This window comes from Sus scrofa, chromosome 5 (assembly GCF_000003025.6).
Source record: "Sus scrofa isolate TJ Tabasco breed Duroc chromosome 5, Sscrofa11.1, whole genome shotgun sequence".
Lineage (NCBI taxonomy): Eukaryota > Metazoa > Chordata > Mammalia > Artiodactyla > Suidae > Sus > Sus scrofa.
The window spans coordinates 22,626,565-22,650,776 of record NC_010447.5 but is presented as its reverse complement, the minus strand read 5'-3'; the positions used below and the strand labels follow the sequence as shown (position 1 = coordinate 22,650,776).

Here is a 24,212-nt window from a genome sequence, read left to right as displayed (position 1 = left end):
GCCGCGGTGCAGCTCTAAACAAGCAAAGAAAAAAAAAAAAAAGATGAAATAAAACGTTTTAAAAAAACCACAAGAGCTGACAGAATTAATCACCATCAAATCAAATCACTACTACAAGAAATGTCAAAGGCAGGAGAAAAATATGCCAGATGGATATTTAGATCTGTGTAAAAGAATGAAGAGAATCAGAAATATGTATAGAAGATAGTAGAATTCTTATATTTGAATAAAGCCATTTAAAAGATAAGTGACTGTTTAGAACAAATAATAAAACTGTATTGTGGGATTTATGACATGGAAAAATAAAACATATGACAGCAGTTGCCCAAAAGATTGGGAAAAGAAAAATAGAATTATGCTATTCTAAGGTTCTTATAGCATGCAAAGTGGTATATTACTTGAAGGCAGATTGTGATAAGTTAAAGATGTATACCCTAAATCCTAAACCACTTTTAAAAAGCAAAGACATATAGTGGAGTTCCCATCATGGTGCAGGGGTTAACGAATCCAACTAGGAGCCATGAGGTTGTGGGTTCGACGATCCTTGGCCTCGCTCAGTGGGTTAAGGATCCGGCGTAGCCGTGAGCTGTGGTGTAGGTCGCAGACGCGGCTCGGATCCCACATTGCTCTGGCTCTGGTGTAGGCCAGAGGCTACAGCTCCGATTAGACCCCTAGCCTGGGAACCTCCATATGCCGCAGGAGCAGCCCAAGAAATGGCAAAAAAAAAAAAAAGCAAAGACGTATAGTTAGTAAACCAATAAAGGAGATAAAATTGAATCATAAAAATGCTTAATTAATATAAAATATGTCCAAAAAGAGAAGATGAATAGATTGGACAAATGGAAAACAAAAAGCAAGATGATTTTTTTTTTTTTAAGTATAATGATTTTTATTTTTTTCCATTATAGCTGGTTTACAGTGTTCTGTCAATTTTCTACTATACAGCATGGTGACCCAGTTACACTTACATATATACATTCTTTTTTTTATTTAATTTTTTTATTACTGTTTTTTTGTTTTTTGTCTTTTTGAGGGCTGCACCCACGCTATATGGAGATTGCCAGGCTAGGGGTCTAATCGGAGCTGTAACTGCCAGCCTATGCCACAGCCACAGCAACACCAGATCCGAGCTGCATCTGCGACCTACACTATAGCTCATGGTTAGGGATCGAACCTGCAACCTCATGGTTCCTAGTCGGATTCATTTCCATTGCGCCATGACAGGAATTCCACATGTATAGATTATTTTTTCTCACATTCATGCTCCATCATAAGTGACTAGACATAGTTCCTAGTGCTACACAGCAGGATCTCATTGCTAATCCATTCCAAGACAGTAGTCTGCAGCAAGATGATTTTAATCTAACAATATAAATAATCTCATTAAATGCAAATGATCTAAACACTACAATTAATAGGTGGAAATTATCAATTTCATTTAAAAGTAAGAACTGATTGGGTGTTATGTACAAGAAACCCACTTAAATATATTTTAAGACAGGCTAAAAGTACAGGGATGGGAGAAGATATACTATGCAGTCACTAATCAGAAGAAAGCAGAAGTTACTATGTTAATATTCGACAGAGTGGGTATAGAACTTTAAAATACATGAAGCAAAAGTAATAAAACTGAAAGGAGAAATAGTTCACTGGTATAGTTGGGTATTTCAACACTACTCTCTCAAAATATTGAGAGAACAATTAGACCTCCCCCCAAAAAAATCAGTAAGTAACTTGACCTTTACACAACACTCCACCCAACATCATGATACATATATATTTTTTTAGCATTCACACAGTGTTTGCAAAGGTAGACCGTATTCTGGGCCATAAAATTAGTTTCAATAAATTCATGATTTGAATTATACAAAGTATGTTCTTTTTGTCATAAAGGACAGTAATAGAAAAATATCTGGAAAATTCCCAAATATTTGGAAATTAGACACACTGACTTGAATATAGTTCAAAGAAGAATAAAAGAAATTGGAAAATGCTTTTAAAGAATGAAAACGAGGACATGAAATGGCAAAGTTTGTGGGATACAGTACTTAAAAGGAAATTTATACCATTAAATGCTTATTTTAGGAGGTAGGGAGATCTAAAATCACTGACCTAAACTTCCACCTTAAGAAATTGGAAAAACAGGAGTTCCCATCGTGGCGCAGTGGTTAACGAATCCGACTAGGAACCATGAGGTTGCGGGTTCTGTCCCTGCCCTTGCTCAGTGGGTTAACGATCCTGCATTGCCGTGAGCTGTGGTGTAGGTCGCAGACGCGGCTGGGATCCCGCGTTGTTGTGGCTCTGGTGTAGGCTGGTGGCTACAGCTCCGATTAGACCCCTAGCCTGGGAACCTCCATATGCCGCAGGAGTGGCCCAAGAAATAGCAAAAAGACAAAAAAAAAAAGGAAAGAAATTGGAAAAACAAAAGCAAACTTAATTTCAAGTAAGCAGAGGAAAGGAAATTGTGAAGATCAGAGGAACAATCAGAAAACAAAAGGAGAATATCAATGAATTCAAAAGAGATTATTTAAAACAATAAACAAAACTGAAAAACTTTTAGCCAGACTTTAAAAACGAAGAGAGCACATTACCATTATCACAAATGAGAGATGGGACAATACTGATATTTTTACAGCCATTATGAAGATAATAATGAATACCGTAATTCATTCTATGCCAATAAATGTGAGTTTACATTAAATGGACAAGGTCCTTAAAAGACACAGATTACTAAGGCTCAATCGAAAAGAAACTGATAACCTGAATAGGTCTATATCAGAGAAATTGTAGTTTAAAACTTTTCCACAAAGGATACTCCAGAGTCAGGGCTTCACTGCTGAAGTAAGAAAATAACATGTGCTTATCTCAAAAGAAGCAGAAAAAGCATTTTGAGTCATGTTGCATCTGTGTTAAAAATTCCACAAATTAGGGAGTTCCCGTCATGGCGCAGTGGTTAACGAATCCGACTAGGAACCATGAGGTTGCGGGTTCGGTCCCTGCCCTTGCTCAGTGGGTTAACGATCCGGCGTTGCCGTGAGCTGTGGTGTAGGTCGCAGACGCGGCTCGGATCCCGCGTTGCTGTGGCTCTGGCGTAGGCTGGTGGCTACAGCTCCGATTCAACCCCTAGCCTGGGAACCTCCATATGCCGCAGGAGTGGCCCAAGAAATAGCAAAAAGACAAAAAAAAAAAAGGAAAGAAATTGGAAAAACAAAAGCAAACTTAATTTCAAGTAAGCAGAGGAAAGGAAATTGTGAAGATCAGAGGAACAATCAGAAAACAAAAGGAGAATATCAATGAATTCAAAAGAGATTATTTAAAACAATAAACAAAACTGAAAAACTTTTAGCCAGACTTTAAAAACGAAGAGAGCACATTACCATTATCACAAATGAGAGATGGGACAATACTGATATTTTTACAGCCATTATGAAGATAATAATGAATACCGTAATTCATTCTATGCCAATAAATGTGAGTTTACATTAAATGGACAAGGTCCTTAAAAGACACAGATTACTAAGGCTCAATCGAAAAGAAACTGATAACCTGAATAGGTCTATATCAGAGAAATTGTAGTTTAAAACTTTTCCACAAAGGATACTCCAGAGTCAGGGCTTCACTGCTGAAGTAAGAAAATAACATGTGCTTATCTCAAAAGAAGCAGAAAAAGCATTTTGAGTCATGTTGCATCTGTGTTAAAAATTCCACAAATTAGGGAGTTCCCGTCATGGCGCAGTGGTTAACGAATCCGACTAGGAACCATGAGGTTGCGGGTTCGGTCCCTGCCCTTGCTCAGTGGGTTAACGATCCGGCGTTGCCGTGAGCTGTGGTGTAGGTTGCAGACGCGGCTCGGATCCCGCGTTGCTGTGGCTCTGGCGTAGGCTGGTGGCTACAGCTCCGATTCAACCCCTAGCCTGGGAACCTCCATATGCCGCGGGAGCGGCCCAAGAAATAGCAACAACAACAACAGCAGCAGAAAGACAAAAAGACCAAAAAAAAAAAAAAAAATTCCACAAATTAGAAGGGAACTTCCTCACTATTATAGAAGGCATCTTTGAAGAATCAGTTAATACTTAATAATGAAATGCTGAAGTCCTTGCTCCTAAGAGAAAGAGCAAGGTATGAATGTTTGCTTCCATCACTTCTTTTAAACATAGTACTGATGATTCTTGCTAGTTCAATAAAAGCTTCCGACTTCAGAGGACAGCATCATGTGTATAGGAAGTTATAAGGAATTCACAAAACTAGAATAATTACATTTAGGATGATTGCAAGATACAAAGTCAAGATATAAAAATCAATTGTGGGAGTTCCCATCGTGGCACAGAGGTAACAAATAAGACTAGCATCCATGAGGATGCAGGTTAAGGATCCTGGGTTGCCATGAGCTGTGGCATAGGTCTCAGATGCAGCTCAGATCTGGCATTGCTATCGCTGTGTCATAGGCCAGCAGCTACAGCTCTGATTTGATCCCTAGCCTGGGAACTTTCATATGCCACAGGTTTGGCCCTAAAAAGCACACACACACACAAATCATGTGTTTATATATTAGGAAGAGCAGTATGAAATTGAAGTGGATAAAACATTTACAAATAACATAAAAATGAAATTCTTAGGGCTGAGTTTGACAAGACACTTGTGGTAGCTATATACTGAAAACTGCAAAATATTGCTTATGGATCAGAAGACTCAATATTAAGATTTTACTTCTTCCCAGATCTGTAGATTCAATACAAGCTCAATCAATTGACAGGTTGACTCTGAAATTTATCAGGAAACACAAAGGGTCTAGAATATACAAAACAAATTTAATAACAAAGATACAAATTGGAGGACTTACACTCCTTGCTTCCAAGACTTAATATTAAGGTTGAGTAGTTAAGATAGAGTAAGTCAGATATCGGTGTGGAAGTAAACATATAGATCAATGGAAGAGAATAGAAGTCTTGAAATAGATCCACATATTTATGGTCAATTGAGTTTTGACAGTTCCTAAAGCATTTCCATGGGGAAAGGGTATCTTTTTAGTAAGGAGTCCTTAAATGGATAACCATTGTAAGGAAGGAAAAGTCTCTTTTCCTTCTACTCCACTAGGTTCTCAGCTAGTTCTCTTTAACAGAATACATCAACAAGAGAAAAATATGTTTATTAATGTTATATCTCATATAAACATGGAGGAAACTCTTAGATGAGTTTGTTTAGAACTTAGCTTTATATAGCTTAACAAAAGAACAGTAGTGAGTTCCTATTGTGGCTCAGTGGGTTACTAATCCAACTAGTATCCATGAGGCTGTGGGTTCTATCTCTGGCCTCCCTCACTGGGTGAAGGATCTGGCATTTCCCTGAGCTGCGGGCTAGGTTGCAGACACCCCTCGGATCCAGTGTTGCTGTGGCACAGGCTGGCAGCTGCAGCTCCGATTTGACCCATGGCCAAAAGAACAATAAACTTTTACACATGAGAAGACAAAGGAAGTGGACCTTGGTCTCTAGGGGTGGCAAATTTTAGGAAAGCAAATTGCGTTAGTGAAGATGGTTATGTAGAGTCCTCTGGTGCCATCTCCAGGCTGGTAAGTGTTGTCTCCTGCGATTAACTTGTCCTTCCTGGTGGAGAGGGGAGGAGGACACCTTTGTAAATTTAACTCTTGCTTTTAGGCAAATGCAGGGAGGCAGAGAGCTTTTCTTGCATCTATTCACAACTGCCTTCTCCTAAAAATAATCTTAAAAGTGGCGTATTTGGGGATGGCAAATTTTGTTACCATTCATTCACCACATTAAACACACACAAAATCCAACCTTAATTGACACCATCAAAAAGTTAACTCAGAATGGATCACAGACTTACATGTAAGGGTAAAAACTATTAAATTCTAGAAGAAAACATCTGAGCAAATCATTATCATAGATGGAGCAAAGATTTCATAAGTTGAACAGAAAAAGCACAAAGTAAGAAATCTGGACGGAGTTCTCTGGTGGTCTAGCCATTAAGGATTTGGCATTGTTACTGCTGTGGCTCGGGTTGGATACCTGGTCTGGGAACTTTAGCGTGCTGTGGGTGTGACCAAAAAAAAATTCGGTGAGTTTTATTTCATCAAAATAAAATTTCTGTTTTAAAGACAGGAGTTCCATGGAGTTCCCGTCGTGGCGCAGTGGTCAACGATTCTGAGGTTGCGGGTTCGATCCCTGGCCTTGCTCAGTGGGTTAAGGATCCGGCGTTGCTGTGAGCTGTGGTGTAGGTTGCAGATGTGGCTCAGATCCCGAGTTGCTGTGGCCCATGGTGTAGGCCAGTGGCTGCAGCTCCAGTTAGACCCCTAGCCTGGGAACCTCCATATGCCGTGGGAGTGGCCCTAGAAAAGGCAAAAAGACAAAAAAAAAAAAAAAAAAAAAAAAAAGGAGTTCCTGTCATGGCTCAGTGGTTAATGAACCGGACTAGCGTCCATGAGGATGCAGGTTCAATCCCTGGCCTCACTCAGTGGGTTAAGGATCTGGCCTTGCCGTGAGCTGTGGTGTAGGTCGCAGACGCGGCTCCGATCCCTCGTTGCTGTGGCTGTGGCATAGGCTGGCGGCTAAAGCTCCAGTTTGACCTTTAGCCTGGGAACCTCCATATGCTGCCACAGGTGTAGCCCTAAAAAGACAAAAGACAAAAAAAAAAAAAAAGTGATAGAGGAAATGAAAAGACAAGTCACAGACTGGCAGAAAATATAAGTTTAAGAAAATACTTGTATGTACAATATATGAAGAACTCTCATAATTCAACATTAAGAAGATAATCCAGGAGTTCCTGTCGTGGCGCAGTGGTTAATGAATCCAACTAGGAACCATGAAGTTGCGGGTTCGATCCCTGCCCTTGCTCAGTGGGTTAACGATCCGGCGTTGCCGTGAGCTGTGGTGTAGGTTACAGACGTGGCTTGGATCCCACGTTGCTGTGGCTCTGGCATAGGCTGGCGGCTATAGCTCTGATTCGACCCCTAGCCTGGGAACCTCCATATGCTGCGGGAGCGGCCCAAGAAATGACAAAAAGACAAAAAAAAAAAAAAGAACATAATCCAATTGAAAAATGGGCAAGAGATGTGGATATTTTGCCTTAGAAGATATTGAGTTGGCAAATAAGCCCATGAAGAAATGTTCAAAGTTAGTCATTAGGGAAATGCAAATTAAAATCACAAGCTATCACTACACAAGTATTATTAGCATGATAGATCTTAAAAGTATGACCTTATCAGGAAGTTTCCTTGTGATGCAGCAGGTTAAGGATCCAGCATTGCTGCATGGGTGGCACAGGTTGCAACTGTGGCTTGGGTTTGATCCCTAGCCCGGGACGTACCACAGACCACAGGTGCGGCCAAAAAAATAAATAAATAAAGAATGACCATATCAAATGTTGGTGAGGATGGGGAGCACCTCAAACTCTTTTATGTTAGCAATAAGGATGTAAGATGCTACAACCACTTTGAAATAGTTTGACTTTTTTACAAAAAAAATGTGTATTTATCTCAATGACGCAGCCATTCCACCACTGAAATACGTATGTCCACATTAAGACTTCTACATGAATGGGAGTTCCATTGTGGCTCAGGAGGTTAAGGACCCAACTAGTATCCATGAAGATGCAGGTTTGATCCCTGGCCTCGCTCAGTGGGTTAAGGATCCGCGTTGCTGTGAGCTGTGGTGTAGGTCACAGACTTGGCGCAGATCTGGTGTTGCTGTGGCTGTGGCATAGGACAGCAGTTGTAGCTCTGATTTGACCCCTAGCCTGGGAACTTCCTTATGCCACAGGTGCGGCCCTGAAAAAAAAAAAGACTTGTACATGAATGTTTGTACTAGCTCTATTTGTAATAGTTAAAAATTGGGAAAAGTCAATACTCAACAGGTAAGTAGATGAACAAATTGTGGTTTATCTATACAATGAGGTTCTGCTCAGCAATAAAAATGAACAGTGCTTTGACATACCAGTACATGGTGTTGTAAAACTGTTGATTAAAATTTTTTGACAGTTTGTTGGGTGTGATATGGTATTTCCTTGTCTTTGTTTGCATTTTCCTAATTACTAATAGATGAGCTTCTTTTAATACTGACCTTTTGGGTTTCTGCTTTTTATTTTTTGCCAACTATAAAAAAATTTTTTTTACTGTAGTTGATTTACAATGTTCTGTCAATTTCTGCTGTACAGTAAAGTGACCCAGTCATACATATATATATTCTTTTTCTCATATTATCTTCTATCATGTTCTGTCACAAGTGATTGGATATAGTTTCCTGTGCTATACAGCAGGACCTCATTGCTTATCTACTCTGAATGTAATAGTTTGCATCTACTAATCCCAAACTTCCCAGTCCATCTTACTCCCTCCCCTTCCTCCTTGGTAACCACAAGTTTGTTCTCCATATCTGTGAGTCTATTTCTGCTCTGTGGATAGATCATTTTAGATTCCATACTTTAGATTCCACATGTAAGTGACATATGTATTTGTCTTTCTTTTTCTGACTTACTTCACTTAATATGAGAATATCTGGTTGCATCCCTGTTGTTGCAAATGGCATTACTTTGTTCATTTTAATGGCTGAGTGGTATTCCACTGTGTATATGTAGATGTGCACGTCTTCTTAATCCACTCATCCATTGATAGACTTTTAGGTTGTTTCCATGTCTTTTGCCAACTTTCCTACTGAGTTTTCTTTTGGATTTGTAATTCTTTGTGTATACTCAGTACAAATTATTTGTCATGTATGTATGTAAAACTTTTCTCCAGTTTATTTTTTACTTTTTTATTATGGTTTAAAAAATTTTTTGTATTGGAGTATACTTGTTTTACAATGTTGTGTTAGTTTCAGGTATACAGCAAACTGAATCAGCTATAAGTATACTTATACCCATTCTTTTTCAGATTCTTTTCCCATATAGATTATTACAGAATATTGAGTAGAGTGTCCTGTGCTATATAGCAGATCCTTATTAGTTATCTGTTTTATATAGAGTGGTCTGTATATGTTAATCCCAAACTCCTAATTTAATCTTCCCCCATATACTTCATTTTTTAATTGTAAAGAAGTTAAATTCATCAAACATTGCAATTGTTATCTTCCTGGTTTGTGCTTCAGAATCTTATTTAAGAAATCCTTCTTCTGCTGAGGTTTTAAAAATATTGTGTATTTGTTTCTAAAGGTTTTAAACATTTGCTTTTCATGTGTAGCACCTGGAATTCATATTTGTGTGTGGTGTCAATAGGGCTCTGATTTTCTCCTATATGGATAACTAGTTCCCCCAAACCATTTGTTATTGAATTTTAATTATGCATCCTCTAATATAATCCAAGTTTTTGGATGTATGCTGATCTCTTTTTGGATCTCTATTCTTTTCCGTTGGTTTGCTCTATTTACGCATGTTTTAATTATTATATATGAAGCCTACAGCTGGTAGGACAGATCTCTGCATGTCGTTGATCTTATTTGAAGCCCACTGACGTTTTGTTGGAATTGCATTGAATTTATAAATTAACATGGCAAGAACTGGCTTCTTTGCAGTGTTGAATCTTTCCAGCCAGAGGTATGGTTTCTATGATTACATTTGTTTGGGTTCTTTATATCCTTCCATAATAATGTTTTATAACTTTTTCATTAAAGATCTTCTTTTTTGTTAGATTTATCCCTAGGTAGTATGGTTATTATTATGTATGGGTTCTCTTTTTCTATTGTAGTTAGAATATAGATACATTGTTTATTTTGATACATTGATCTTCATTTCAGCTGAGCTCTTTTAAATGCTAAATGGTTAGTTCTTAGATTTTCTTGGGTTCTACATAGTCACATTGTCAAATTTAGGGAAATTTTGTTTTTGTAATTCTTATACTTCTTGTTTGTTTTTTTTGGTTTTTTGTTTTTTTTAGGGCTACACCTGCAGCATATGGAGGTTCCTAGGCTAAGGGGAGAATCGGAGCTGTAGCCACTGGCCTATACCACAGCCACAGCAATGTCAGATCTGAGCAACCTCTGCAACCTACACCACAGCTCATGGCAACGCCAGATCCTTAACCCACTTAGCAAGGCCAGGGATCAAACCTTCGTCCTCATGGATCCCAGTCAGGTTTGTCACCACAGAGCCATGACAGGAACTCCCTAAACTTGTTTTTAGTTGAATGAATTGTTGGAACCAGTGAGTTCCTTAGTTTATATTTGAAGCTGCTGCTATTGAATAGTTTATGATGCAATGTAGAACTAGAGGACTTTTGGTGGATTTGTTATACTGTCATTTAAAAACTTGCTGATTTGCTTTGTTCACTGTTATGAGTGTCTGAACACATCCTAATACTTTGGCCCAGCTAAGATTCTTAGTTAACCCTAAATTCAGTTTTGGAGACTTTGTTTTTATAAAGCTCACATTTAAGCCTTCAAGTACTAAGCATAGAGAGACCAAAACATTCCCAGTTGCCTATTTTCCTTTTCATTGTCATGTTAGTTCATGTAGTTCACTACAAGAATGTTTTTGGAGTACACATGTACAATAAGCTTATAGATGGATAAAAGATCTCTAGAAGGGAGTTCCTATTGTGACTCAGTGAGTTAAGGACCTGATGCAGTATCCGTGAGGATGAGGATTTGATCCATGGCCTTGCTCGGTGGATTAAGGATCCACAAGCAGCAAGCTGTGACATAGGTCATAGATGCAGCTCAAATCTGGTGTTGCTGTGGCTGTGACATAGGCCTGCAGCTGCAGCTCCAATTCAACCCCTAGGCCAGGAACTTCCATGTGCTGCATGTGTAGCTGTAAAAAGAAGAAAAAAAAGTTTTTGTTTTGTCTTGTTTTGTTTTGTTTTTGCTTTTTAGGGCCGCACCCGTGGCATAGGGAGGTTCCCATTCCCAGGCTATGGGTCTAATTGGAGCTACAGCTGCTGGCCTAGCCACAGCCACAGCAACACAGGATTTGATCCGGTCTGTGACCTAAAACCACAGCTCACAGCAATGCTGGATCCTTAACCCACTGAGCAAGGCCAGGGATCGAACCCTCAACCTCATGGTTCTTAGCCAGATTTGTTTCTGTTAGGCCACGATGGGAACTCCCCCAAAAACGTTTTTTAAAATACCTGATTATGTAATTTAGCCATAGTTATTAAAGACACTTTAGAAAATGCAATTGAGTAAAACTATATAAAGAAGAAAGCAAGTATCACTTGTAATCTCACTCCTAGGAGACAGATGCTTGTTATGTTTTTGTTACATATTTTTATTTTATTTATTTATCTAATTTTTTTTTTGGCTGTGCCCCTGGCATGTAGAAATTTCCGGGCTAGGGATCGAATCTGTGCTGCAGTGGTGAGCTGTGTCACTGCTGAAGCAACACCGGATACTTAATCCACTGTGCTGGGCCAGGAATTGAACCCATGCCCCCAAAGAAACAATGCTGGATCCTTAACCCACTGCACCACAGCGGGAACTCCTGGTAAGTGTATTTTAACTGCATGAGAAACTACCAAACGGTTATCCAGAGTGGCTGTACCAGTGTATGGGAGTTCCAATTACCCTATATCTTTATTAACATCAGTATTTTGTATTTAAGACCTTTGCCCATTTTTTTGGGGGGGGTGTTTCTTGTTTTGCTTTTTAGGACTGCACTTATGGCATATGGAGGTTCTCAGGCTGGGGGACTAATTGGAGCTACAGCTGCTGGCCAACACCACAGCCACAGCAATGCCAGATGTGAGCCACGTCTGCAACCTGCACCACCTCTCATGGCAACGCCTGATCCTTAACCCACTGAGCAAAGCCAGAGATTGAACCCAAAACCTCATGGTTCCTGGTTGGACTTATTTCCGTGGCACCACGATGGGAACTCCCCTTTGCCCATTTTTAAATTGGGTTTTTTTTGTTGTTGCATTTTGAGAGTTCCTTATGTATTCTGGATACAAATCATTGTTGGATACATATTTTGCATATATCTTCTTCCATTTGGTTGCTTGTCTTTTTATCTAAGCAGTGTCTTTTACAGAAAAAAAAGTTTTTAATTTTGATAAAGTCTAACTTGTCAATTTTTTTCTTTTATGGATTGTGCTTAGTATCTTGTTTAAGGACTCTTTGCCTAATCTTAGGTCACAAAGATTTACTACTCCTGTGTTTTCTTCTAAACATTTAAAGTTTTGCATTCTACATTTAGATCACCAATCCATTTTGAGTTCATTTTTGTGTAAGTGTAATTTTTGGGTCGATATTCGCTTATTTTTGCATATGGATATCAAGTGGCTTCTATACCACTTTTTGAAAAGACTGTCTTTTCTCTATTAAATTGCTTTTGCACATTTGTAAAAAGTTGGTATATATGGATTTACTCTGGACTCTCTTTTTCTATTCTTTTGATCTATGTGTTCTTCCTTTCACTAATTTGATACTATATGATTATTGTAACTTTATTGTAACTTACTATAAATTGATAATATAATTTCTGCAACTTTGTTCTTCAGAATTGTTTTGGCTATTTTGCTCCTTTGCCTTTCTGTATAAATATTAGAATTAGTTTGTCTATATCTACCAAAAAAACTTCTGGAATTTTGAGTAGACTTGTATCAAATTCATAGATCAGTTTTGGGACAGTTGACATCTATCTGTGTTATATTGTCTTCCAGTGTGTGAAAATGGTGTATATATATCGCCCCCATTTGTTTAGGTCTTATTCTGTATTTTATAGTTTTCAGTATATAGACGCTATACATATCTTGTTAAGTATATACCTAAATATTTAATTTTTGGGAGCTGCAATTATAAATTATATTGTTTTTTTTAAATTTTGGTTTTCAATTATTCATTGCTAGTGTATGGAAATTTCTTTCTTTCTTTTTTTTTGTCTTTTGTCTTTTTAGAGCCGCACCCACAGCTTATGGAGGTTCCAAGGCCAAGGGTCGAATTGGAGCTATAGCTGCTGGCCTGTGCCTTAGCCACAGCAGCAGAGGATCTGAGCCATATCTGCAACCTACACCACAGCTCACGGGAATGCCAGATCCTTAACCCACTGAGCAAGGCCAGGGATGGGAACCCGTGTCATCATGGATGCTAGTCAGGTTTGTTAACCACTGAGCCACGACGGGAACTCTGGAGATTTCATTGATTGGATGGTGGTAACTTTATGTCCTGTGATCTTGCTAAACATATTTACTAGTTCTAGGGGTTTTTTTGGGGGGGGCGGTTGGTGAATACCTTGGTATTTTATATGTACCCAATTATGTTGTCTGTGAAGAGAAACAGTTTTTTTTTTTCTTCCTTGCCAATCTATATGCCTTTTATTTCTTTTTTCTTGGCTTATTGCACTACCTGGGACTTTTAAGTAAGATGCTGCATAGTGGTGATAGCAGACAACCTTGCTTTTTTTTTCTGATCTTAGGGAGAAGGCATCAGTCTGTAGGTTTTATCGTAGATGCCCTTTAACAGACTGAGGAAAACTCCTATTCCTGGTTATTTTTTTCATTTTTAAAAGTTGTATTGAAATATAGTTGATTTACAGTGTTGTGATAATTTCTGCTATACAACAAAGTGATTCAGTTATACACATACATTCTTTTTTAGATTTTCTTTCCATATAGATTATCACAGATATTCCTAGTTTGTTGAGTTTTGTTTTGGTTTTTATTTTTGGCCTCGCCCATGGCATGCAGAAATTCCTGGGCCAGGGATCAAACTCGAGCCACAGCAGTGACAGCACCAGATTCTTAACCCTCTAGGCCACCAGGGAACACCCTATTGAGAGTTTTTATTATGAATTGGTGTTAAATTTTGTCAATTTTTTTCTGCATTGGTTGAAATTATCATATTTTTTCTTCTTTTGACCCAATATAGTAGATTACATTGACCGCTTTTCTTTTTTCTTTATTTACGTTTTTACCTTTTATAGCTTTTATTTATTTTTCTACTGTACGGCATGGTGACTTAGTTACACATACATGTATATGTTCTTTTTTCTGGTATTATCATGCTCCATTATAAAAGACTAGACATAGTTCCCAGTGCTACACAGCAAGATCTCATTGCTAATCCATTCCAGAGGCAACAGTCTGCATCTATTAACCCCAAGCTTCCAATCCATCCCACTCCCTCCCCCTTTCCCTTGGACGACAAATCTCTTCTCCAAGCCCATGATTTTCTTTTCTGTGGAAAGGTTCATTTGTGTCATATATTAGATCCCAGATATAAGTGATGTCATATGGTATTTGTCTTTCTCTTTCTGACCTACTTCACTCAGTATGAGAGTTTCTAGAGTCTGTCCATATTGCTGCAAATGGCATAATTTTGTTCTTTTTTATGGCTGAGTAGTATTCCATTGTGTATATATACCATATCTTCCTAATCCAATCATCTGTCGATGGACATCTGGGTTGATTACATATCTTGGCTGTTGTGAATAGTGCTGCAATGAACATGTGGGTGCATGTGTCTTTTTCAGGGAAAGTTTTGTCTGGTTATATGCCCAAGAGTGGGATTGCTGGGTCATATGGTAGTTCTATGTATAGTTTTCTAAGGTATCTCCATACTGTTCTCCATAGTGTTTGTATCAGCTTACATTCCCACCAACAGCAAAGGAGGGTTCCCTTTTCTCCATACCCCCTCCAGCATTTGTTAATTGTGGACTTATTCATGATGGCCATTCTGACTGGTGTGAGGTGGTACCTCATGGTAGTTTTGATTTGCATTTCTCTAATTATCAGGGATGTTGAGCATTTTTTCGTGTGTTTGTTGGTTATCTGTAAATCTTCCTTGGAGAAATGTCTATTCAGGCCTTTTGCCCATTTTTCAGTTGGGTTGTTGACTTTTTTGCTGTTGAGTATTGACTGCTTTTCAAAAACTGAAACAGCTTTGCATTCTCAGAACAAACCCACTTGGTTTGTCCTTTTTATGTATCATTAGATTTAATTTGCTGATATTTTGTTGAGATATTTAGCATCTTTGTGAAGATATTGGTCTATAGTTTTCTTGTAATCAGGCTAACAGTAGCCTCATAAAGTGAGTTGGGAGGTGTTTCCTTCTATTTTCTGGAGAGATTTTATAGAATCAGTACTGTTTCTTCTGCAAGTGTGCTAAAATTTACCAGGGAAAATATCTGGACCTGTAAATTTCCTTAATAGTCATAGGATTATTCAGGTTATCTAATGCATTTCAGGGGACTTTTTGATAATTTGTAGTTTTCAAGGAAGTGGTCTATTGCAACTAATGATTGAATTTATGTGTTTAGAATAGTGTGTGTATTTCTTTTTTTCTTTTTAATGTCTGCAGGATCTGTAGTAATATCTTTTTTTTTTTTAATTCTTATTATTATTTTGGCTGCACCCATGGCAAGCAGAAGCTTCAGAGCCACGGACTGAACCCATGCCATAGCAGCCACCCAAGCTGCAGCAGTGACAATGCCAGTTCTTTACTGCTAAGCTACCAGGGAATTCCCATTCCTATTATTATGTTTTCTCTCTTTTCTTCTTTGTCCGTCTTGCTAGAGATTTGTCAATTTTATTGATCTTTTCAAAGAACCAACTTTTGGTTTCATTGGTTTCCCCCCCCCCATTTTCCATGTCATTGATTTGTGCCTTTTTTTTTATGGCCATACGTACATCGTATGGAAATTCCTGGGCCAGGATTGAATTCGAGCCACAGCTGTGCCCTACACTGCATCTATGACAACATCTGATCCTTTTTAACCTACTACACCGGGCTGGAGATTGAACTCACTTCCTCGACCACCTGAGCCAATGCAGTCAAATTCTTAACCCGCTGTGTCACAGAGGGAACTTTGATTTGTGCTTTTTATTATTAACTTTATTATGATTACTTTAAGTTTATTTTGCTCTTCTTTTTTTAGTTTCTTAGGGGAGAAAGTTAGATTACTGATATGAAGCTTTTCTACTTGTATTGGTCAGCTCAGACTTCCGTAACAGAATGCCACAGATTGGGTGGTTTAAACAATAAAAAAGTATTTCTCACAGTTCTGGAGGTTGGAAAGTCAAAGATCAGTGTACTAGTAAGGTAGGTTTCATTCTGGGATCTCTACTTTTGGTTTGTGGGCAGCTGCCCACTAGCTGTGTGCTCTCATAACTTCTTCTTGTGCATGCCAGGGGAGAGAGGAAGAACAAACTCTCTGGTATCTCTTCTTATAAGGGCCCTATCTGTGTGATCTTATTTAACCCTGATTCCTTTCTTAGAGGCCTCATTCCATACATAGCACACTGGGTTAGGGTTTTAACATATGAATTTTGGAGGGACACAAATATTTAGTACACGACAATACTTCTCTAACAATTAGAATGTAACAGTGTTATATACATAATATATATATTATATATATGTATATAATATATATATTACCCTCTAAATACTATTTTTTTTCCCTTTTTTGGCCACAGTGTGCTGCAGCTTGATGTGGGATCTCAGTTCCCAACCAGGGAACCAGAACCCAGATTGCAGCAGTGAAAGTGCCAAGTCCTAATCCTCCCACTAAATACTTCTTAATTTGCATCCCACACTTTTTTTTTTTTTTTGTCTTTTTAGGGCCACACCCATGACAGACGGAGTTCCTAGGCTAGGGGTTGGAGCTGTAGCTGCTGACCTGTGCCACACCCACAGCGACTGGGGGTCCTTTAAACCACTGAGCAAGGCCAGGGATCGAACCTGCGCCCTCATGGATACTAGTTGGGTTCATTACTGCTTATGCCACAATGGGAACTCCCCCCCCACACATTTTAATACATTTTATTTACATTTTTGTTCAGTTCAGAATATTTTCCAGTTTCCCTTGAGACTGCCTCTTTGACCCATGGATTATTTAGTGTGTTGTTTGGTTCTCAAGTGTTTGGAGATGCACCTGTTATAAATCTGTTGTTGATTTTTAATTTAATTCCATGATGGTCAGAGAAGCTACTTTGTATGATTTCAGGTTATTCATTTATTTATTGTCTTTTTTTTAGAGCTACATCCATGGCATATGGAGATTCCCAGGCTAGGGGTTGAAATGGAGCTGTAGCTGCTGGCCTGCACCACAGCCATAGCAATGCAGGATCCGAGCTGCGTCTGCGGCCTACACCACAGTTCGTGGCAATGCTGGGTCCTTAACCCACTGAGCAAGGCCAGGGATCGAATCTGTGACCTTATGGATGCTCGTCAGATTCGTTTCCGCTGAGGCAGGATGGGGAACTCCCATTTCAATTCTTTTAAATTTGTTAAGATTGTTTTATGGTTTAGCAAATATAGCCTGTCTTGGTGAATGTTCCATGAGCACTTGAAAAGAATGTGTGTTGTTTTTAGTTGAAGTGTTCTACAGCTATCAACTAGATCCTGTTGTTTGATGGAATTATATATCAGTGCTAATATTTGATCTAATGGTTCTGTTTCTTCCTAAAAGAGGGATATTGAAATATCCAGTTGAAATTGTGCATGTCTATTTTTTCTTTCAGTTCTTAGTTTTTGTTTTATGTGTTATGAAGCTCTGTTGTTAGGTCAATAGACATTTAGAATTGTTGTCTTGGAGTTCCCGTCGTGGCGCAGTGGTTAACGAATCCGACTAGGAACCATGAGGTTGCGGGTTCGGTCCCTGCCCTTGCTCAGTGGGTTAACGATCTGGCGTTGCCGTGAGCTGTGGTGTAGGTTGCAGACGCGGCTCGGATCCCGCGTTGCTGTGGCTCTGGCGTAGGCCGGTGGCTACAGCTCTGACTAGACCCCTAGCCTGGGAACCTCCATATGCCGCGGGAGTGGCCCAAGAAATAGCAACAACAACAACAAAAGACAAAAGACAAAAAAAAAAAAAAAAGACAAAAAAAAAAATCTTAAAAAAAAAAAAAAAGAATTGTTGTCTTTTGATGAATTGTCCTTTTTATCATTATATAATGTTCATCTTTATGCCTGATAATTTTTTTGCTCTGAAATCTGCTTTGTCTAATATTAATTTAGCCAGTCCAGCCTTTTTTGGCTAGTGTTTTTATAGAATATATATATATATATATATATATATATATATTTTTTTTTTTTTTTGTCTTTTGTCTTTTGTTGCTGTTGTTGTTGTTGTTGTTGCTATTTCTTGGGCCGCTCCCGCGGCATATGGAGGTTCCCAGGCTAGAGGTCCAATCGGAGCTGTAGCCACCGGCCTACACCAGAGCCACAGCAACGCGGGATCCAAGCCGAGTCTGCAACCTACACCACAGCTCACGGCAACGCCGGATCGTTAACCCACTGAGCAAGGGCAGGGATCGAACCCGCAACCTCATGGTTCCTAGTCGGATTCGTTAACCACTACGCCACAACGGGAACTCCTGTTGTTCCTATTTTTAAACTCTGATGATTCCCTTTTCCTGCCTTTTGAGTCATTTGAACATTTTGTAGTATTTGATTTTAATTACTTAAATGTGTCTATTAGGTTTTGACTCTATCTTTCTGTATAGTTTTTTTGGCCACACCCACAGCATGAGGAAGTTCCTGGGCCAGGGATCAAACTGGAGCTACAGTAGTGACAATGCCACATTCCTTAATTGCCACTTAAACTCCCTGTATAGTTTTTTATTGGTTGCTCTAGGAAATCTCTCTTTCTTGCTTTTTTTTCTCTCTCTTTCTCAGCATACACACACAAACACATATATGCATATATGTATGTGTAGGTATATATGTATATATACACACCTAACTTTAAACAGTCTACTTAGAATTACTATTTTGCTATTTCAGGTGGAATGTCAAAACCTTTCCACCATATAGTTTCCTTCCTTATCCTCCCTTAGTGTTATAGTTGTCCTATCTATTACATTTATCTATATACACTGAAAATGTCGTAAGAGAATCTTACAGTTTTGCTTTCAAGCATCAAAACATGTTTTAAAGAACTAGATAATTAGATATTTATCGTTTTTGTTTTCCTAGTGTTGCAAGTTTTGTATTGTTTACCATTTTTTTTTTTTGTCTTTTTTGTCTTTTGTTGTTGTTGTTGTTGCTATTTCTTGGGCCCCTCCCGCGGCATATGGAGGTTCCCAGGCTAGGGGTTGAATCGGAGCTGTAGCCACCGGCCTACGCCAGAGCCACAGCAACGCGGGATCCGAGCTGCGTCTGCAACCTACACCACAGCTCACAGCAACGCCGGATCGTTAACCCACTGAGCAAGGGCAGGGACCAAACCCGCAACCTCATGGTTCCTAGTCGGATTCGTTAACCACTGCGCCACGACGGGAACTCCTAAACATGTTATTTGACATCCTTTTAGTTTTAATAGTTTCTGATGAGAAATATGAAGTCATTCAAATCATTATTCCCTTAATATGTCCTGCATCATTTTTGTCTTATTACTTTCAAGATTTGTCCTTTGTCTTTAGTTTTTGTTTGCTTGTTTTGTTTTTGCTTTATAGGATCATACCTACAGCATATGGAAGTTTCCAGGTTAAGGGTCATATTGGAGCTGTAGCTGCCGGCCTGTGGCACAGGTCTGCAACCTACACCACAGCTCACAGCAACACTGGATCCTTATCCCACTGAGTGAGGCCATGGATCAAACCGACATCTTCTTGGATACTAGTTGGGTTCATAACCACTGAACCACAATGGGAACTCCCCTTTTTCTTTAGTTTTTACCTGTTAGATTATGATGAATCCAGGGTGGATTTTGTTGTGTTTATCCTGTTTGGGCATTGCTAACCTTCTTAACTCTAGAGGTTTATGTCTTTTGTCAAGTTTATGAAAGTTTCAGCTATTATTTCTTAAAATATCTCATCACACTTTCTCCCTACCTTGTAGGATGCTAATGGCCCAAATATTAGACTTTTTGATATTGTCCTACAGGTACATGATAATATGTTCTTTCCCACCCTACCCCCAAATCTTTTGGATTTGAGGTTGATTCATACTTGATATTTCTATTGAAATTTGATTTGTCTTCTATTTGAATTTGATTTGTTTTCAGATTGACTGACTCTCTTGTCATTTCTTTTCTGCTATTGAATCAATCAAGTGTTTATGTTTTTGTTGCTGTATTTTTTACTAAATTTGCTAAATGTTCCATTTGGTTCTTCTTTAAAGCATCTATTTCTTTCCTGAGACATTCTATCTTTCTGTTAGTTTCAGAAATGTTTTCTGTAGATTTTGGAGCATTTTTTTTTAATAATAGCTGTCAGATAATTTCTGCATCTATGTCAATTCCACATTGTACCTGTTCCTTTCTTTTCCCATTCCGATTATAATTATCTTGGTTCTAAAATTTTGGATTATATCCTGAAAATTTGTGAATACTGAATTACAAGGGCCTGACCTTTATTTTAGTAGACATTTGACCTGGTTGGATTCAGCTTGCAAATTCTGTCCAGTTTTCAGTGGATGGTGATTCCAAATTTATTTCAGTTTTCTAAGCTTTGCAGTGCTATTTAATGTACAGTGCATATACACTACCCATTAACTCATATGGAACTTGACTGATGGCTATTCTTATAGTTCAAAGTGACCTTTCTGTTAGGATATACATGCTGAATTATTTTAAGTGTGAAAGGTCACATGAGAACATTTCAATTAGTTCTGAAGAAATTTTATACATAGATGCATACATGTATATATATGTACTAAATCTGTATGTGAATCTAGGTGACTGTTGTACTATTTTTGCAAATTTTCTGTGTTAGAAATTTCTCAAACAAAAATTTGGAGACCGAAAAAATATATAGATCAAAAACATGCCATTCCTCTGCTTAAAGACTCTCAGTGGCCTCTCATCTCACTAAGTGTAAAGGCCAGATACCCATTAGTCTGTTTAGCCCTTCAGGATCAGCCTTCTCACCCCCGATGGCTTCCTAGCTCATTCATCATAAAAGCCAGAATCTTTTTTTTTTTTTTTCCTTCTTCTTCTGTGTGACCCTTAATTTATTTATCTCCTCTCCCTGGTACTTACTGTAATGTTTGGCCTATGGTAAGAACACAAGCACACAACAAATACGTGTTTGAATGAATGACTAGTTGTGTCTTTGTAACAGGTTTTATTGTTTTCCCGCCTGTATGTTATTTTGTGTTATTGCAGACCTTGCACCACCTATAATGTCTAATACTTGCTATAGCAGTAGAGATTATTACTACCTTTCCTTAGGCTCTTAAAAATTAAGACCTGAAAGTCGTTTCTAAGTCTTCTGTCCCAGAGCTGTGCATACTTTCAAGAACTATTCATCTTTCCTGGTGTCCTTTGTACCACTTTATTTTAATGTGTTTTTCCTTATCCCCATTTGTATACTCTGTTCTCATTCTTTTTTATCATTTCTTTCAGTAAGGTACCTTCATTACTTCTCCCCATACTTTTGGGGGCAGTTATGGGAGGAGGAACAGATAGCTCCTAGTATCCTGTGTTGCTTACTTTCTTCCCCAAAATGAAAAATGATTTTTATTAAATATACCTTGCTGGAAAGAAAATTCTTTTTAACTAGATTTGTCCTTTATTTCTTTTTTTTTTTCATTTTATGCTGTATTTTATATCTTAGTTGTGTTTGATGTCCTTTATTTCTTAAGTCCAGCCCAGTAGCTTTTATGTAAAGACTCTTTCTCTGGCATCAATAATTTTGCAGATGAGAAAAAGGCAAAAGTAAATTTAAAAGTGAACTTTTAATTCAGTTTACATCCACAATTCTAATAAGGCTCTATTTTGGCATTTCAACATATGTAGCAGAAAAGAGCTGGTGCTGTGTCTTTAAAAACTATCCTCAGAGCAGTGTGGAGGCAGGCATGTCACTGAAATGCTTGAATGAGAGCTAGAAGAGAAGGTGGGAGGGGGTGCTTTTGAGCGTGTGTGTGTGTGTGTGTGTGTGTGTGTGAGAGAGAGAGAGAGAGAGAGAGAGAGAGAGAAAGTGAGAATGTGTGTGTGTGTGCATGCGCGCGCATGTGAGTATGACTGTTGGCAGAGCTCTAGGTGACATCCCTCTGAACAGCTGGGCCATGGTCTGCTTCAGAGCTGCTTGTCAGAGCAATTAGCTTGCTGGAGACGCAGCAGCGAGGATCAGTAGCGTTTCATTCAAGGGTGAAGGGGGCGGGAGGGGACAGTGGGCGGGGGAAGAGGCACAGGTTTCCCAGAAGGAATTTCTTCCGGCAAAATTCCGGCAGAAAAGATTCTTACAATGAGGTCTCCATTAACAATGTGAGCTCGCTGTTGGTGTTAAGTGCAGATCCATCCGGGGTAAGTTTTGGATAATTTTCTTTCTTTATATAAAAGTCCTTGAACTCCATAGACTGGGTAGGAAAAAAGCTAGAAAAATAGGTATCTTGTATCTTGGCCAGTTTAACTATAAGATACACATTAGAGAAATTAGATAATTTTCAAGTGTTAAGTTTGTGAGGGTTTTGTGGGCATTTTTGTTTGTTTTTTATCTTTAAAATATTTTTAAAATGAGGTTTGCTAGAACTTTTGCTCAAGTCAGATTCTACCTCTTCTGTGGCGATTTCAAGTGATGCTTCATTCAGATTTAGCTTATGAGAATAGTGGTGATTTCTGTTCTTTTTGGTGATGCTGTTGACGCACATTGCAGGAAGCAGGGAATCCCCTATAAATATCCTTCACTGTGTCATTCCACAGCTATCCACACCCGGTTAGTGAATATGTCTCTCTGTCCTTGTCTTTACATAACTGTCCCCTAGTCTTTAACTGTGATAAGAAGAAACATGTCGCCTTTGCTGTGTCTAGGAAGCTCTTTTGATTATGAACATCTTAGGAAGAATTTATTCAGCTTTTTTACTGAAACATGCCTTTTGATATGTTGAGGTTGTCATAAGAATTTCCTGTGGACTTACGCTTCTTCTTTTGGATTACTTGTTTGTTTCTTATAATTGGCTTGTTTTTGTTTGCTGGCCATGGTTTCTAAAGAGTGCAGAGATGGGATTCCCTCTACCTCCAGTGACGTAGTGATTTTGTTTGCAGTCTTTTTCTTCTGAGAGGGAGGGACAGAGAGAAGGAAGACGAAAAATCCATCTGAAGCGGTGCGTTCTATCTATGCCTTGATGATAACCCGGTACCATTGAACAGAGCTGAAGCCAAAGTGGGATGCTGTTAAGGATAGGAATGCTATTTTGTTTGTTTCTTTTTAGAATAGGCTGAGACCAAAGTCAGGATTGCTGAAGCAGAGTGCCTTAATTAACCCTTTATGTCCTGCTGCCAATGAATTTTACCTAATTGCTTTTTCTAAATTTGGAATGAAAAAGGGCTCATAAGCAGGTGTCTGGAACCTAGCAAACATGGGTAATTCTAGGTTGGGTTTTGGAATTTGGAATTTTTCTACCTTATTTGCACTGGTCTGGTTTGTACAGTATTTCTCAGACTTCAAAAATAGGTAGTTATATAAAATTCCTTGCCACTGTAGTTAGAGTAAAACTCTCACTTTGAATGTATGGAGCTAAAGCAAAGCTTTAGGAAGAAATTGTTATGCTCTTAGATGTGACCCTAACTTACCTTTTTTTTTTTTTTTTGGATTAAGTGTTTGGACTTCCAGTTCCTTTTTATGCAACTCCATTTTAATAATACTGATCTCTGGAGAGCTGCCTGCAGAGGCCAGTGTGAAAAATTCACTAGACTAAAGCCTAGGAATATTTTAGGTTTGCCTGTGGATATGTTTGGAAAGCTTGTGTTGAAAAGTGCCTCTAAGAACTTGCTGGTTTATTTTCTATCCTGGTATTCTTTTCTACTCTTTTCTTTCATTTAGTCTAAACTCTTATGTGTGAACTTAAATTATGCAGTCCTATTTTTATGGTAGTTCAATTATATTAATATTTATTATAGCTATAAATATTTCAAACAACAAAATTCTAATTTCATTTGGAGAGCAGTGGTTGGGGTTGGGGCGGGGGGTGGGGGTTGGGGGGGGGAGAAAGACAATCCTAGGGTAAGACAACAGCATTCCAGAAGAATAACCTACTTAGAAGCTAGCCAGAGAACGGAGCTATACGGGTTAAGAAAATTCCACCACATCCTAGCATCTTATTATTGCAGCAGATATATGGATAATTTCTTGTTAGCTTTTCAGGAAACCCCTGTGGTGGACAACCCTCATTAATCGTTGCTGGGAGACTGCTCTGACGTCACTGGGAGCATTTCCCCGTCTGCAAGGAGGACAGGAATAGCCTTTGAGGGGGAAGATAACTGCTGTGAAGTTAAAAGATGACGGTTTTGTTAACTTGGTTTTTCCTTCCATTTGGGAGTGGGTGGGATAGACCTAAAGTCTTCCTTAAATGTTTCAGTCATTAGCACTGGAAAAATTACTAAGGTC

General features: G+C 38.6%; 1 protein-coding gene across 26 annotated transcripts in view; it reads left to right on the top strand.

The window, feature by feature from the left end:
• Positions 1-24,212, top strand: part of R3HDM2 (R3H domain containing 2) — a 155,606-nt gene that overhangs the window by 63,474 nt on the left and 67,920 nt on the right. Inside the window, exon 1 of one of the 26 annotated variants that reach the window (XM_021091837.1) lies at positions 22,005-22,132. The exons of 24 other annotated variants lie outside the window; for them this stretch is intronic. The gene's annotated coding sequence lies outside the window, so the exon portion shown is untranslated. Of the gene's footprint in view, positions 1-22,004; positions 22,133-24,212 lie in introns of those variants that run through there. One more of the 26 variants, XM_021091840.1, reaches the window with a different exon arrangement.